The following is an 18,107-nucleotide window of genomic DNA, read 5'->3' on the forward strand; positions in this document are numbered from 1 at the left end:
ACAGGATAATGTGTAAGGCCATGTTTACATTCTTAGGACTTGATTATAGAGATGAATTGCTTATATCATTGTACCTTGTTGTAATGGGTAAAAATCAGTATATGTAATTATATCATATAGTAAAATTTGCTGTCAAAATTTAAAAAAATAGCATGTTAAAATGGACGTACTGACTTTCTGTTAACGATTTTAGAAATGCTACGTTTCCTAAATCATACCTAATTGTTATAGAAATAATCATACAAAGTTTGATATCTGTTAAAAAATTATAACATATTTAAATTAACAAAAAAGGGGTATAGTCCTTTCCACGACATCCCTCCATAAGGAGCGATTCTTCGTATTTTTAAAATGGCTTTTTATAGGTTATTTTAGGTTAGGTTAGGTTATATTGTGTTAGGTGATTGCCCCACAGGGTTAAGTAATTGGCCCCGCAGGGTTAGAGCCCCCCGCAGGGGCTAGAAATAGGAGAAGAGCTACTGTGAAAAATACGAAGAATCGCTCCTTATGGAGGGATGTCGTGGAAAGGACTATACCCCAAAAAGGCTATCCTTTAAGGACGGACCGACCCTAATTATAGAAAAGCTTCGCTTTCAAAAATGTCAATAGACGTGCAGAGTAAAATGAGACAAATTTACAAGGACATTCATGATTCATGGACGTGAATAATAATTTATGTGATGAGATGTTAAATCACATAAATAATACACAATTTTTAAGATAATTTATGTACTAAAATATGGCTCAAGAGGCAGTAATTTTTTTTTTGGTTGTAAAAGTTTTAAAATCAAAATTTCTCCTATTTTACTTTTAAATGCTATGTTGTTTGAATATCATTTTTATAATGTAGCTGCGCTGCCAACTTAACATAACATCTTGTATTGGTATTCTCCTCATTATTAATTACATTACTCCTCCCCCTCGTAAAGTTAAGGATCTGAACTTAAATTTTATTTTAATTTGTCGTAAAAATGTGGAAAATACGCGATATCAGTGGCATGTTTTAGGATTGTGTAGAAGGGTGTCAACGCCCTCCTTAAAACTAATATTGGGAAGGCCTGTCTTTCACTTTTTTCAATCGCTAACGGTTGCACCAACTCCTGGTAAAGCACTGTGCACGCCACTGCTTTTTTTAGATATTTTCATAGAAAAGTCGATTCGTAGATTTAGAAAATCTTAGCTAAAACTTTAATTGAATTATAATTCGATATGATTTTTATAAAATAATAATTTTTTAAAAAGGTATAAGAAGAAAATCATCTTTAGCTTGTTTACGCTGTGAAATTATGGTAATATATATGTTTATTTGAAATTCATCTGCTTTTCCTAATTACATTAACTCCCCAACTCAAATTTTCATACAGGAAGTGTTTTATTGTCCAAAATTTTTCTGTCAAGGATAACTAACAAACAAGTTTAAAAGTTAATAACATTAAATGTGAACACAAAATAACGCATAGGGTCCTGCAGGGTAAATGCCCTATTGAAAGTACCAGAAACATTTTTGGTCCATGTGAGGGAAAATATCCCAAATTGTTTTTACTTTTTAAATCTTTTTTTAAACCTAATCAAAAAACACTCTACTGAAAAAACTAATTCTAAAGCACTATAATTAAAAGTTTGCATGAAAGGTATGACTTTAATTTTTAACCTGATGGTATAAATTATTGAAAACTGCAGTCTGCACCTGTTTCTTGTAATTTCATCCTTGCTCAGGGATACAGGGATAAGTAAATAAAAAAATAAATTGTTTCCACTAAAATAATTTAAATGTTTACAAACAAAGTTTTCTTGTAATTTAAAGGTTGATTATGTTATCATTTAAAGATCTATAATTGTTTATAGTACTCCCAAGACACTATCAAAAAAAATATTTACAAAAATTAAATTTTAAAAAAATCTTAAATTATTTTTAAAATATCTGTTTTTACCTTTAAAAATACATTGACTCTTAAAATGAGAAAAAAGTTGTATTTAATACAATAAAATTTCTTTAAAATTATGATCGGTTTGCATAGCATATTATTAGAACTGTTATGAATAGATTATGATTAGACCTTTTCAGAAATACTACTATTCAGAAAATCTACACAAATGCAAAATCTACGCATGACCCTATGTATGTATCCATAATAATCTGTAATAATCTCAGAAAACCCCTTTCAAAAAGCGACCAGTGATCAAATACAGAATATAAAAATGGGCCTAAAAGGCTTGCAGGGAAGATTTATATACCACCCATTGTCCTAACCTTGGATCACTTGTGATTCATATAAGGTGTGTAAAATTTTAAAGAGAAAGAAAGAAATAGAGAACTAGATTTTCTGATGGTTTCCATAATTTTTTTAATTGAAGGTATAACAGCAGAATTTGAATCTAAACATTCTCGTAGTGTGCTGTCATACTGCTGTGGCAGAACATATCTAAAGAGAAAGAATACCAATGTGTATTTATGCTAATGTGAGAGAAACGAGAAAGACAAACAAAACAAGATCATTAACATCCAAAATACATAATTCAATTCTTATATTTTCATAGAGGAATATTTCACTTTATGAAAAACTATAATTTCTCTTATATGTATAAAATATTAGTGATTCCAAATTAAAGCCTTTCAAAATATTATTTGGTTTGTCTGATTATAGGGAACCAATTAAATTTTCAGTATGACTGAGAGCATATTCTTTCAGTGGATTTGATCGGTTTCGAAAACATACAGAAAAAGATTATGCTTTAACTATTAGAAACATAATTTAGGGCATATAATTGCACAATACAGGTTTAAGGGATGATGTATAATACAACCCTCCCCCCCCCCAAAAAAAAAAAGTTGATTGAAAAGGGTTTGCCTTTTTTTAGTGTAGTTTCTATATTCGTTAGCCAATAATCATATCTCATTTAATAAAATAGAAAATCCAAGGATCAATAAATTGTAGAATAGCCATGCTCCTGAAGAAAGATTGGTGTGGTCGATAAGAAATTCCAAATAGATGTCCCTCGCTCCATGTGTGGAGTTCAAGAGGTTGTCACAATATACAATTTACTACTTAGTACGCTAAAAAGCCACATTACAGCTTCATTATTTCTTCTGAAGACAATGTAGAATATATCTGTAATAATTATTATTATTATTATCATATTTATACATTTTTACTTAAATAAGACAAAATTATCTCTCGCATTTTAGTAATATTGCACATATGCGAGAATATGTTTCCAAATTATTTGTTAATACAGGGCAAAAATTGTAATTTCCATTTACTGAAGGATAGAGAGAAAAAGTTTTTCCATTTAATCAAACATTGACAGAATATTTGGAATTGTCCTATTGATATGAAATATTGCAAGGGAATTCTAGTAAGAATAAAGAATAATTAATATCTGTTTCTTCAAAATTTACTCTTACTTCATAAATATTAACCTTGTTAGGTTAAAATGTATGTTATTAAATTTTTTAAAGCATTATACAAATTTGACTGTCTCCATATTTTGCTTCTTAGTGGCTATTAAGTTTATTTGCTATACAAGTTACCTCAAACAACTTAGTAAATAAAATTTTCTGGAATTCTAAAAACCCCTTTAGGACAAGTTACAGCTTTCCAGAATTGAAATAAACGTACATTATAAAAAAAATCAGTAAAGTTACTGTATTATTACCAATTGTAGCAGTGTGAGTTTTTCAACTGGGTTCCAAATCCTATGAATTTTGGAGGATTTTTATGTTTTTTTAATTGCGAAAAAGAATTCAGTTTTATTGTATTAAAAGTTTCAATAAGCGTTACTTGCTGTCAGTGGGGTTTTAGGTTTGTCATATTAAAGATGTTAACACTGGAATGCCAGGCGTGCCAATATTATTCTACGGGGGAATGGCAAGGTCAACAAACAGGCGTTGTTTTTCTGTATTGTGTTATATTACCTAATGCCTTGGATTCTTTTCAAAATGTCAAGGGATCTTAAGGATTAAGACAATAGACTGTACCTATAAATACCCTCCAATTATGATGAACAAAATCATCAGTCATAAAGTTTATAATAATTGGTGGAAAAGTTTGACCACTATTAATTTGTATTGACAAATTATCATTCAAATTGGCATTAAAAAGTTATAAGTTAGTAAATGGTAGACTCTGTTAGTAAAGGATGGGGGTAGGTATAATTTTCAGTCTACTGATCCATTCCTCCCTCTCTAAATATTACCACAGGTCCCAACAGGCGTCAACAATTTTGAAACTTAAAATGAATGATTAAGAAAAATTCACATTTAAAATTTAAAAAAAGAGTGTTATTTTTTTTATATCAACAGTTTAGTTTACATCTTTGATAAATATTTTAGTAAGCCCGTGTTTGATGATATCTTAAGAAAGTTAACTGTATTTTCAAAATTTTTGTTTTCTCAACTTTTCTTATGCGCTCCAATTTTCTAACAACCCCTATTTTTTTAATTGCATTGATTATTATTTTGATTATATGTGCATAATGGCTAAGAATTGATGTTTTTTAGTGTACTGCAATAGATTTTAAATTATTTTACAAAATCTAAATGAAATCATGTAAGTAAGGGCGTCCAAGCTTATTTTGAGGAGGTTAAATGAAAGGTTTCAAAGGTTTGGGGATGGGGGATAAATAAACACCCATTAATCCCTTAGACGTCCCTGCATGTACGAATGGCTGTTGTTTTTCTCGTATCAAAAATGTAGGATTAAAAAATTTGGGGTACAGATTAGATATATGATAAAGTTTTCAAGATCACCCATATATGAACTCTTTTGTTATCTGTTCATTTTGTGGAAAAAATATCTAATTATCAAAAATCTAAAAATTATAACAAGGATGATAATATCCATAAAAGCGAAGCTTAATAAATAACGTGGACAGACATAAGAACATGAAAAAATGTAGAGTAACAACGCATTTAATATTGAACATTATTTAGAAGTCTGAATGTAAAATCTTGCACCCCATGGATTTCACAATCCCCTACACGCTCCTGTCATTAACATAAGCATTTTTTAATTGTCAGCCATTTTGCATGTCGCTTATATATACAGTCGACAGAGAACATTAGAAAAATGCTATCAAGTTTGAAAGGGACATTGCATATAGGGCCTAGTATTAAACAAAACGGTTGGTTGTCTGTTAAAAAGATTTAAATATAGAGACAAGCAACCATTTACTTTTGTAAAGGGATTGAAAGCTATTTTTATGTAAACAACATTTTTTTAAAAATTTGGTTTCTTATTTATCTCTATAAATTATTGCTGTATTTCTTACACAGTTTTAATTAGCGAAGCTAATCTATAATTTACTTTGCCAGTCCATCAGTAATTTTATGGGATCTCTCGACTGCTAATTAAGTTAAACGGCCAAAACTTTTGGTGAAGATTCCCTGAGCATAAAATTCATATTATCCGTTTGTCCTTCTATATTTTTTTATGCTCCGCAAACTATGGATATTGTCATCCTTGTTAAAAGCGAAGCTTTTCTATAATTAGGGTCGGTCCGTCCGTACGTCCGTCCGTCCGTCCGTCCGTCCGTAACAAATAGCTTTTTACGTTAATTTAGACATGTTAGAATTGTCCTATCGATTTTAAATTTTGCATGGTGATTCCTTTAGTAGTTAGGTACGATTTAGAAAGCGTAGCAACTCTATAATCATTACCAAAATGTCCGTACGTCCATTTTAAACATGTTGTTTTTTTTTACTTTTTTAAATAGCTTTTTTCGTTAATTTAGACATGTTAGAATTGTCCTATCGATTTCAAATTTTGCATGGTGATTCCTGTAACAGTTAGGTACGAGTTAGGAAGCGTAGTAACTCTATAATCATTACCCGAATGTCCGTACGTCCATTTTAAACATGTTGATTTTTTTTACATTTTTAACAACAAATATGTATGTGACCTAATTATCCGATTGGTCTGATTTTTGGTATACTGATTACTGGGACAACAAAGTACAATTTTATAAGCGAAGCAACTCTATAATCAAGTCCTAAAAATGTAAGTATGTCCATAATCATTATCCTGTATCAAGCAGTTTTTCAACAATTTTAATCACAATTTTGCTTTGACTCTTATACATTCGCATTCTGATTATTCAGTTCTGACATTATACAAATGTTAATGTCCGTTTGTCCTACCGTTTCAGAGCTTCGCTTTTATGGATGTTGTCATCCTTGTTAATATATGCGCTGCATTAAAACAAGAAATGATAACAAATAAACAAGGAAAAATTTGTTTGCAAGCAGTGCAGCAACATTAACAAATCACATTTAATGGTGTTGCAATTTTAATGTTTATCTTAATATTGATTAGTTAGTACAAGTGACAGTTTTCAAAAGTCCACGTATAGATTTTTAACCAATTTTTAAAAGCGAAGCTTTTCTATGACTAGGGTCGCTCCGTCCGTCCGTCCGAAATGGTTAGCTTTTTCCATTAATTTTAACATGTTAAAATTGTCCTATCGATTTCAAACTTTGCATATGATGATTTCTATAACAGTTAGGTACAATTTAGAAAGCGTAGCCACTCTGTAATCGTCAACAAAAAATGACCCTACGTCCATTTTAAACATGGTGATTTTTATATGATAAAATTATCCAATTGATCTGATTTTTTGAATACTTATTCCTAGGACAACAAAGTATAATGATATAAGCGAAACATCTCTATAATCAAGTTCTAAAATGTAAGTGTGCCCATAAAAATTATCCCGTATATAAGCAATTTAAAAAAATACTTTCAATTGACTTTTATACATTTATATCCTGATTGTTAAGTTCGGACACTCTACAAGTGTTGATATTCTTTTGTCCTACCGTTTCAGAGCTTCGCTTTTACGGTGAACGGAAGGACGGACGGACCCTAAGCACAGAGTTGCAGCGATGCTGCTAAATATTCGGCAGCTTTATAACTAGAAAACAAGCTAATTAAATGTGAAATAAAGATAGTAAACATGTATTCAAAATTTAGTAATCTATGGATATGTACATTAATTTTAAAAATATAATTAGTACCAAAAACAAAATGAATACCAAAGGGATATCAAAGCTTATTAAAAATTTTCTTTGATAATTTGCAGAGTACAAGTTTCTTCTACAATTACCTCAATATGGCCGCTAAAAAAAGATGAATGTTAGACATGAAAGTCCAAGGGGTGGAGGGTAAAGGGGTATTCATCCCCCCTCCATAAGAAAAAAAAATTGGGATCCAACAATTTTTTAACCACGAAAAGGTAAAAAGGAACCTCTCTGGGTCGGTTCCGCAGTGACATATCAAAAAAGGGGAGAGGATGTTTCTATGGTCTATTAATAAGTATGAGTAAAAACACACTTCATTGTTTAATTACCTATCCCTTTATCCATACACTTTAAATTACATAACTCATACATTGCCTAAAATTTTTAGGTAAACCCCCTCCATCCTTCAAATCAATTTAACACTTTTTCGATAGTGACGAAGATACTCTAAACTTAACTTTTTGTGTCCATCTGTCGGCCTGTTCAAAGTTGTTTTACTCCATAACTTGCTTTGAACCTCGGTCCTTCTGTTATGCTATCGAATACATAAAGTTTGGTTTGGGAAAATATTATATTGTTTTTTTTAAGAAAGCTGTCTAAAATTTCTCAAGACAAATAACACTACAAAGCAGCAGTAGTTAGCATTTTAACATCTATAGTATGAAGCAGTGTGAACCTTCTATTAAAAGTAAGTGTACATGATAATGATAATAAAGATTGTTTTTATATCAATAATCTCTGTTGCCTAAATGTTTTCCAAATTTTTTCCCCTTTGTTTCAAATACAAATTTTTGACGCTTTGGGCGCTAAAAAGATATACTTTACGTTTTCACCCAAAAATGCTCAAAAAATTTCTATATACAAAACATTTTTTAAAGCGAAGTTTTTCTATAATTAGGGTCTGTCCTTCCGCCCGTATGTCCGTAACGGTTAGCTTTTTCGTTAATTTAGGCATGTTAGAATTGTTCTATCGATTTTAAAACTTTCCATGATGATTTTTAACTTTTTAACAGTAATGTGATATAATCATCCGATTGATCTGATATTTGGAGTACTGATTCCTATCACAATGAGGTACAATATTATAAGCGAGGCATCTCTATAATCAAGTCCTAAAAATGTCAGTATGTCCTTAAAGAGAATTCTGTATTTAAGAAGTTAATTTAAACTTGAGATAAGCATAGTAACTCTTTATCTATTATTTGAATGTAAGTACGTCTTTTGCCACAATCTTCTATGTCAAAACATAAAATCAACATAGTACAAAATTATTCTGTCTATTTATTTTTATGAGGTAATTCTAGTGACAATTAAGCATGTAATACTAATCCTTATACTAAAGTAACAGGATGTTTGTCTGTTTGCTTGTTTGTGTGTCTGTGTGTACCGAAGGATCTAGCTAACCGCTGAACCGATCGGATTCTCTTTAACAGGGTAGCTTCTCATAGGTCCCAGAAAGGTTTATAACTATTTTTTTGGGGGGGTGGGACACCCCCAACCCAACCAAAAATGAAAAGTACCCCCCCCCCCCCCGGGATATACCACACTTTTCTGGGATCTTGCTGAGTCAAGTATCAACTGTTGGGAATATCAAAGGATGACTCCATGCAAAATTTGAGCCGGATCCGGCCAAAACCGGCCGTGAATTTTATGAAAAACCGGTTTTTTCCGGTTTTTAAGGGGTATCTGTAAATCGATTCAGCTGGAGCCAAACCGGTTGGAGGTACAAAAAATTTTAATTCACATGAAATTTAGCCAATGCAATTGCCTACAAAAATGTACTTAATCATCAACTTGATTGGACAACTCTTTCCCCTCCTAAATGTCCATTAAAACCTCGGAAACGGCAAAAATCGCCAAAAATCACGCCTTCGGCGGGGAATAACGGCTAAACGGTCAGCCGGAGGCGAATGAAACATAAATAAAGAAATGTCCGCCTCAAAAAGTTGTTCAATATCAAAGAGATGCTTGAAGTCTCTAAAATGACTCCTTCCCCTCCTTTAAGGGGAAAAACTGAAAAAACGTGATTTTCAAAAGTATGCCCACTTCGTGGGTGTGGGGGGAACTGAACCCGTCACCCCAGGGTCACCAAATATAAAGTCTAGGCGGCCAACAATGCTGAATTTTCACCAAGTGAAAGTCTTGTGTCAATATCTCTTATGAGAAAAAAGTTATTAATTAATTAAAATTTCAAATTGTGATTTTTTGATGGATTTCTTTGATGAAATGACAGGCTGGTCAATTTTTAGGCCATTTTTTGCGGTTTTTGGGCTGTCACGTCCAAACGGTTTGATATAATCTCACGGGACCTTTTGCCCAACCTAAGTCTGGTTATTTGTGAGGTCTAGGAAAAAAAATCAGACTTGTGCAAAAGATTATAATTATAATCTTTACACAGAAAAATGGCACGAGGTGAGGGTTTGAGGGGGCAAAATGAGCCAACCAGCGATTTTTGACGGCGCACAGCGACGGTGTGCTTCATCCAATCCGATATTTTTTTTTCTTAGGCCTCACAAATAACCAGACTTAGGTCGGGCAAAAAGTCCCGTGAGATTATCTCAAACCGTTTGGGCGTGACGGCCCAAAAACCACAAAAAATGGCCTAAAAATTGACCAGCCTGTCATTTCATCAAAGAAATCCATCAAAAAATCACAATTTGAAATTTTAATTAATTAATAACTTTTTTCTCATAAGAGATATTGACACAAGACTTTCACTTGGTGAAAATTCAGCATTGTGGGCCGCCTAGACTTTATATTTGGGGACCCTGGGGTGACGGGTTCAGTTCCCCCCACACCCACGAATTTTGCATGGAGTCATCCATTGATATTCCCAACAGTTGATACTTGACTCAGCAAGATCCCAGAAAAGTGTGGTATATCTACGGGCCCCCCCCCCTCCTAAAAAAATTTAGTTTTTACTTTTTCTTTTAAAATCTAAAATAAGAATAGTTATTTCTTGCATCGTATTATAAACGGCTTTCCGCGGATATGAAATGTACAATCATAAGATTAAAACCAGTTTTTTTTTAGCCCCGACGTGCCGTAGGCACGGGCTAAAAAAACTGGTTTCAATCTTATGATTGTACATTTTTATATTCGTAGAAAGCTGGATATAATACGATGCTAGACATAGTTTTTTCGTATGGATGAGAACCGGTTCCTATCCACCGGATTCGAATAAATACGAGAAATTGGGTTATCAAATTCGACTCCCCCCTCCTCAAGTGCCTTAGTAATTATTATTAGCCGCTAGTAATTAATATACGAGCTGTATAAAACCCAAATTGTAAGTAAAGCTTTAAAGCAAAGCCAAAGGCTTAAAAAATAATTATTGTTATAACTGCAATGTTATTAAATCTGCTAAGAAAGGCAAAGTTTCTCTATAACTAGGTTTACTCCGAGAAAAACAAAAAACAAAATTAGATAAAAAATATACCTTGTTTATTTGTTAAGTAATGCATTTTGATTTTTTTTTGTAAAATAAACTACTATCCTTATACTAAAGTAACAGGATGTCTGTTGTCTGTGTGTTTGTACCAATGGATCTTGCCAACTACTGAACCGATTGGGTTCTCCTTAACAGGGTAGCTTCTCATAGGTCCCGGGATGGTTTATAACTATTTTGGGGAGGGTACCACCACCCTCCCAAGAAAAATCGCCCCTAGAAAAAATTCCCCCCCCCTAAATTTTTTTTACTCTTTCTTTTAAAATCTAAAATAATAATTAAGATATCAAATTCGACTCTCTCCTCCTCAAGTGCTCCTAGAGGCCTAGATATGATATACAAAATTATTCCTTTTGAAGGTTGAAACTTTTGGTTGAAATGTTTAAACACTACAAGTTTGGAAGCAATCAATCAAAATCCATTACAAGTAAATAAAGTTTTGAACCAACAAATAAGATAACGCATTAGAAAAACTTTAGGAACAAGTGTAATTTACAATCCAATGTTCCCTCCCTCCCTTTGATGCTTTTAAAATTTCTTTTCAATTATATACCTATATTTATATACATAAATATGTATATATTCAGGTCTTTTGTGTTATTTATTCTGAAGTAAAGGATCATAAATGTATTTGCTAAATCTTTTACTGTCCAACAAGGATGACAACATTCAGTAAAGCAAAGCTCTAAAAATCAGAAGGAAGGACAAACGAACAATAACTTTTGTAGAGTTTCAGAAATTTATAAGCAGAACATTAATTTTTTAGTCTAAAGAAAAGTTTAAATAAATTTGTTGCAAAATTGCGTAAATATAGGATACAGTAAAAGGACATACTTTCATTTTTAGGATTTAATTATTGAGTTGACTCGCTTATAGCACTTTATAATCGATAGGACAAATTAACGAAAAGAGCAAACCGTTACGGACGGACTGACCGACCCTAATCATAAAAAAGCTTTGCTTTTAACAAGGAGAATTGTATCCATAATAAGTAACAACAAAATAACAAATTCTAAAGAGTACTTAAACTGTATACATTATTAAGATTCTGTACGTTTATGGGTGTCATATTGTATGGACAGGGTGGAACTTTGTAAAGAAGGCCATAATGTAGTCATTTTATTTGAATGATTTAGGATAGCGACTACCATAGAGAACCTTTTTATATTGTATTTACCCTACCTTACTATACCTTATTACTACAGGAATCATTAAGCAAGATCTGAATTCTAATTTGCATTAAAAAATAATTACAGCTATAATGTTACGTACGGACAAAGCATAATTGCAAACTGCTTCTCTTTAAAAAAAAGGTTTGCAATGCAATTTTTAAGGCAACATATTTTGTATCCATCTATCAATAATACTAAGTTGAAAAAAGACTTGTTTTCGTCAATAAAGGATTTTTAGAGGCAGACAAAATAGAAGATTTTTCTGACTACAGCAAAAACAAGGATGAATAGTAAATACAACTAATAGCGAAGCGTTTCAATTAAATAAATAAAATATTGAATAACAAGTACAATGTTGTTCTTTAGCGCTGCAATGAGAAAAAGATAGGGAGATAATCTATTTTATAAAGTAGTAGGTTTTAGTGTTCTGTAACTTAAGATTTCGATAACTACTGAACCGATTGAGATCTCTATTTCATGGAAGCTTCTTATAGATCCCTGGAAGGTTTTAGGCTATATATTTAGTGTTCCTTCGAATACAGAGCTTCTGGATGCTAGGAGTACAGCCGCTAGTCTATTTTATAAAGTAGTAAGTTTTTTGTTTGAAGCTTAATCACATTTCATTGTATTTTATGGCAACATTTTAAAAACTTTCCAAAGTAGATTTTCAAAGAGTTTTACATCATTTTTTAACTAGGGGTTTTACGGTTATTTTAGTTATGCCTTAAGTTTTGAGGATAAAATGCTGCTTGAATCCTACCCCTGCAGTTGGTTTTAACCCTTCTCGGCCCTTATGATCCTTCAGGGTACTATCCCTGCTGGGCTCTTCTCACCTGTACTTGACCTAACCTAACCCACAACACGCAAAAAGCTCAATATGAGAGAAACCGCCGAATTTTGGGCTCTGCCTACAGCTAGAAGAACATGATCACTTATATACTATCTCCGCAACTAAAAAACACTTATACATTTTGCCAACTTTTGATAAAGCTTTTTATAGTGCCTATAAAAAAATGACGTCATTTTGACCTACCATTGGTCAATTAAAATGAACACTTGCCTGCCATTGGTAATTTAGTCCTTGTATAGGCCTATCACAGGTCATTTTTATTGTATTACGTCATTTTTATAGGCACTATAAACAGCTTCACTTTTAATTATAATTTCTTTCTTAACTCTACGCATCCCTAACTATCAATTATATGTAAGAGTAGTTGATTTCAAAGCTGCCAATAGATGACTTTTGTTTGAATACTTAGATACTCATAAGAGAATTATCACAATTATAAAAATCAACTTTCCTACTCTAATTAACGGGGAGTTAGAGGAATGGATATATTATTACTTGGATCTTACACCAGGCTTTCATGTTCTCTAATAAAGTGAAACTTGCAACGGGCTAAATTAAAGATTCCACCCTGGATGAACGAAATGATAATTAACGAGTTCCAAATTAGCAAGTTAAATTGACGACAATTTCTCCCTTCTATGATATCCACGTATATTCTACATAAAGACATTTGAGCTGTAAATATTACTAGTACGTAGGTTTTATAAACACCTAGATATATTAGAGCTGGATTGGTGGGTTTAAACTAGCAGTGTTAATATTTTTTAATTGCAATTGGAATTGGAATTTGTTTATCATATTTGGGCATGTATATTAATTTATCATCCATTGTATTAACGAAACTTTAAATTTACTAATTAATACACGTTATTGAACTCTCATAATATGTTAGGCGAATTAGAATAATATGATAACCCTAAGAGTTTGGGTTTCCTATGGAAACGGCCTAGGATTCTATATGAGTTGGCTCTTTATTGCTGTTACAACTATTTTAACAATATTTACCCTGAAAACCAATGATGCCTATCCAACGGCAGCTTCTTGATTTTGAGTACACCTATAACCAGAGGCGTCTGTGAAAAATGAGCGTCAATGACGCATTTAGTACACAAGCAATCCAAGAGAAAAAGTAAGTTAAAAAAGAATGAAGCAAATGTGATTTGCGCAACTTTTATGAGGGTTGTTGAGATAACAATTTTAGTGGTCTTTGCTGATCTATTTTGTAGGTGATTTTTTTCTTATACTTTTCGCAGAGGGGTTTAATAGGGGGGCGTACAACCGCTTTAGCAAAAAAAAGGGGTTTGATACACCCCCTAGGTGTCCAAACCATTCACCCCCCCCCCCCTTGACAAGGGTGTACGTACATCCCCCTAGAACAGCCAAGGGAGGAATAGGAGGTGTCAAGTTACAAAAGTCAGCCCCCCTCCCCTAAGGGGGTTGTAAAAAAAATTTTGAAAGAGTGAGGGGAAGGGATGAAGATATTTTTTATATTTAAACATATACTAACAGACAGACATTAAATTGCTGTGCGTTAGTTTCTTTGATTTTACGCAATTTTCGCGTAACAAAGGTATGTAAAAATCGACGCACATTGCATAGAAATGGGTTAAATTTTGAAGACAGGTATTTTTAAGCATAGATATTTTATTTAACTGAATATATGAGAAGAAAATATCATAGCAATCCATGACTTCAGATTAAAATGTTTTCTTTTTAGTTTTTATGTGTAAATTTTATTTAATAAAAATTTGAAAAAAGCAGAAAATTTAGATTCAAGCTTTAAAACTTTTTTTAAGTTTGGAAGCTAGACAGTGAGATAAATTGATTTATAGAAAATTATATAGAATAAATACCATTTCAACATAGCGTTTTATTGTGACAGGCACACATATAAAAAATGTTGTTTATAAAGTTGCTTCCCTGCCCAAAATATTGAATTTAATTTTAAATATATATTGATAATTCAATATTTACGATGTTTATTTGTCTGTTCGCTCAAATCACTGAAAAGTTTGGGCAATTTTGGCTGTGATACAAACTTTTTCTTGAACAAACCCAATGATTCATTTTGGGATCCATGAGTAATCGCATGCGAAATAGCATCAAATTCTAGGTCTTCTCTTTTTAAAAGGTTGGCACGAGAAAATGTTTGATAAAATTATTTCTTACCGGATCTATTAGTAACATGAGATTGAGCGTGCAATAGTGGAGATGTGCACAATTTATAGAATAGCCGCACTGTCCTAAAAGAAAATTAACAGGATGTGTGTGTGTGGAGAGGGGGGGGGGGCGTTATTATAGCCAGCTACATGATAATCCAAGTAAGATCCAAGTCCATTGTCATAGCATAATTATAGAATAGCTGTATTAATACAAATGGAAAATCATGCCACACATTTATTGACCATGTTTTCATATCATATAAATTTTAGTTATCACAGGGAAAATAGTTAATCTAGTAAAAGTGTCTGACTCTGATTATGACGTATATATAGGCTAGGACACACAGTAATTGACCAATTGTAAAATATATAGTGGCCTCTCATTGGCTATTTTTTTACGTCATAATCAGAGTCAGACACTTTTACTACTTTCAAAAATAGTAGATTATTAAATCTCTCCGTCTTTTTGTTTTTAACTTGCTAGTTTCCAACTTCAAATAAAAAGTTCGTGTAATCATCAAGTTCGTTTCATATCAAGTTATATAATAGTTATTTATCGCATCGTATCATAGACAGCTTTCTGCGAATATCAAAATGAGAATTATAAGATTAAATCCAATTTTGTTAGGCTCGAGGGGCCCAAGGCTGGTATTAATTTAATGATTTTTTATTTTCGTAGAAAATTGTTTGTTATACGATGCTATATATGGTTTTTCGATATAGCCGATAACCGATTTTTATCCACAGGATAAAGTCAATTTGATAAATATTTTTTACGCCATCGTCGATCTCTGGCGGTTCATTAAAATATTTTTGGTATTTCTTTTAAAGGGGCGATTTGTATTGAGATGGTGGTGGTACCCTCCCACAAAATAGTTATAAACCTTCTTAGGATCTATGAGAAGCCACATTGTAAAGGAGAACCATATTGGTTCAGCAGTTAGCGAAATCCTTATAATATAAATTAGACAAGCAATTTTAAGCATTTAGATTAATTGTCATTTTTCTTTTCATTACTTTTAGGTATTTTCATAAAATATTACATTTGAATAATAATGGATGTTTGTCTGTCTATCTCTACCGGAGGATCTCGGTAACCGCTGAACCGATAAAGTTCTCCTTTCCTATGTAGCTTCTTATAAGTTGTTGGAATGTGTATAACAATTTTGAAGGAGGTTACCACAACCCTCCCAAGAGAAATCTGCCCTAGAAATAATGACCCTTAAAAATTCTTTTTAAAAATTTCTTTTTAAAACTATGTAAAATTGAAAATGAAGACTCAAGTTCCCCTAAAGGCCTCTAGGGGCGTAGTCTGACTACATCTTTCATAATAATAGTAAAAATACCGCTTGGCTGATATGTATTTCAAGGTTATACCTAATTGTTTCAGTGTTCTCCATGCAGGGTTGAGACACACACCTTAAAAGTAAAAAGGCTTCGAGTTTAAACGATGAAAAGAAAAAGAGAAAAAAAGAGATAGTCAAGAGAATAAGAGCTTTGCTTTGCTTATTACATAACTAGGTATTCCTAAATCAATGTTTAACACTAAATAACATATAAATGTTACTTTCTTAAAGCTTGCTAAATTGCTGGTTTAAAGAAGTCTGAATGACTATAAAAATCGCCCAAAGTATTTAGAGCGCATCTTAAACACGCACGGTTTTATGTTTCTCAAAAACTGTAGACTGCTTTTTCAGCGTTTGCAGAAAAAAATCCATATCTGTGGGGAAGGTTTAGTGTTTATTTCTAGCCTTCACTGCGTCATACAAAAGATTTTCATAATTTTGAACCTAATGATGATAATTGGGGCAAGTAACATTAAATTAATAATACATGGATTGCCTTGGACCATTAACAGTAATTTTTTACTATTTTTACTTTAATCTTATGCTACTTTTTTGAAACATTCGTACGGCGATGTAAAAGAAAAGAGAAAAACAGACAGAGGGGTAAAATTGCCCTCAACCATACGCACCCCCATATACAGAGAAGGGGAGGGGGTGTTGTCTACGTCGCCCCGTATTGTGTAAGCCGTGATATACGAGATTATGTTAGTAGATTTTGACCATCGAAGCAGTCAACTTGTTAGAAATGACATTGTATAGTGAACACAAAAGTAGAAGGATGTTTGTTTGTCTGTTGCTTTATATTTCTATATTCTTAAATGGCTAGATCGATTAAAACTTGTGCCAGGGAAGCTAAAAGTATTTAAACCAATATAAGTAATTTTAAGATAGAATTTTTCAATAACAGTGATAGGTTAATTGATAATAAATTTATCCTGTCAAGATTTCCTCTAAAATTAGTTGATTCGTCAAATAGAGCAAATTCAACCTCCCCCCCCCCCCCCACACCACTTAAAGTGATTATTTTTGGACATCTCATAAGGGTAAGTAAATTTGATTGAAAAGAAATCGACTTTTCTTTTCAATAATAATAAAGCTGAATTACAAAGTACAACCACAAATAGAATAGCATGATCGCTTTTGAGATACCATTTTTTTTTAATTCATATAATATAGAAAATTTATTTTGCGCATCATCTACGTATTCGATAAGTTTATTTTGCATATGCTTAACACCGTTACGGCAAATCATTAATAATGCAAGGACATCAACCAATGACCACAATATGTTTTTTTTTTATGGGGGTGGTGGTTAAAATTGCTTTTTAAAAGTTTCACCCCCTGATTTGTAAAATTCAGTGGCTTTAAAACATTAACTGAGCGCCCACAAATTTTTAGGGTTTTAGAGGCTTTTTGGGTTAAATTGCATGGGGGAAAATCTAATATATTTCAATAAATTTTGGGAGGGATAATAAACCCTTTACCCCACTTTGACATGTACATCCTTGTTAAAAACTATAAAAAAAATTTATACACCAAAAGGACAAACGAACATTAGCAGTCTGAAAGTAACTGCAATTTTACCATTGAAGAAAGAAAATATTCTCACGGAATTAACCTAGCTTCTTCTTACAATGGACAAAATATACTTACTGCTTTATATTATAGGAAATACCTTGATACCTATCTTTTACAGACATACATACAGAAAGATAGGTTTTATAAAAAGCTTCGCAGTTAAAAAAACAAAATAAATAAAATAAAAAATTATGATAATAAGTAAATCAGCATGTACCATTTTAATAAAATAACTGTTAACAAAATTAATTTCTGTTTTATTAGCTGTAAATATTTTATGAGATTATTATTCTTAGAATAACTAATCTGAAAGGATTTTTTTCATTAAACAATTAATTCTGATAAATTAGATATATTTGATGACAGACATGTAGAATGGTTAACGGATAGAAGACTGGCAAAGACTGACAAAGCTAGACAGACAGAAACACAGAAAGCTATACAGCTATACAGACAGAAAGACAGACACACAAAATTCTAGATTGACAGAAAGACAAACATACCGATTGCTAGACAGACAGACAGACACAAAG

The sequence above is a fragment of the Acartia tonsa genome, chromosome 9, assembly GCF_053477335.1.
Source record: "Acartia tonsa isolate MP-2025a chromosome 9, ASM5347733v1, whole genome shotgun sequence".
Classification (NCBI taxonomy): domain Eukaryota; kingdom Metazoa; phylum Arthropoda; class Copepoda; order Calanoida; family Acartiidae; genus Acartia; species Acartia tonsa.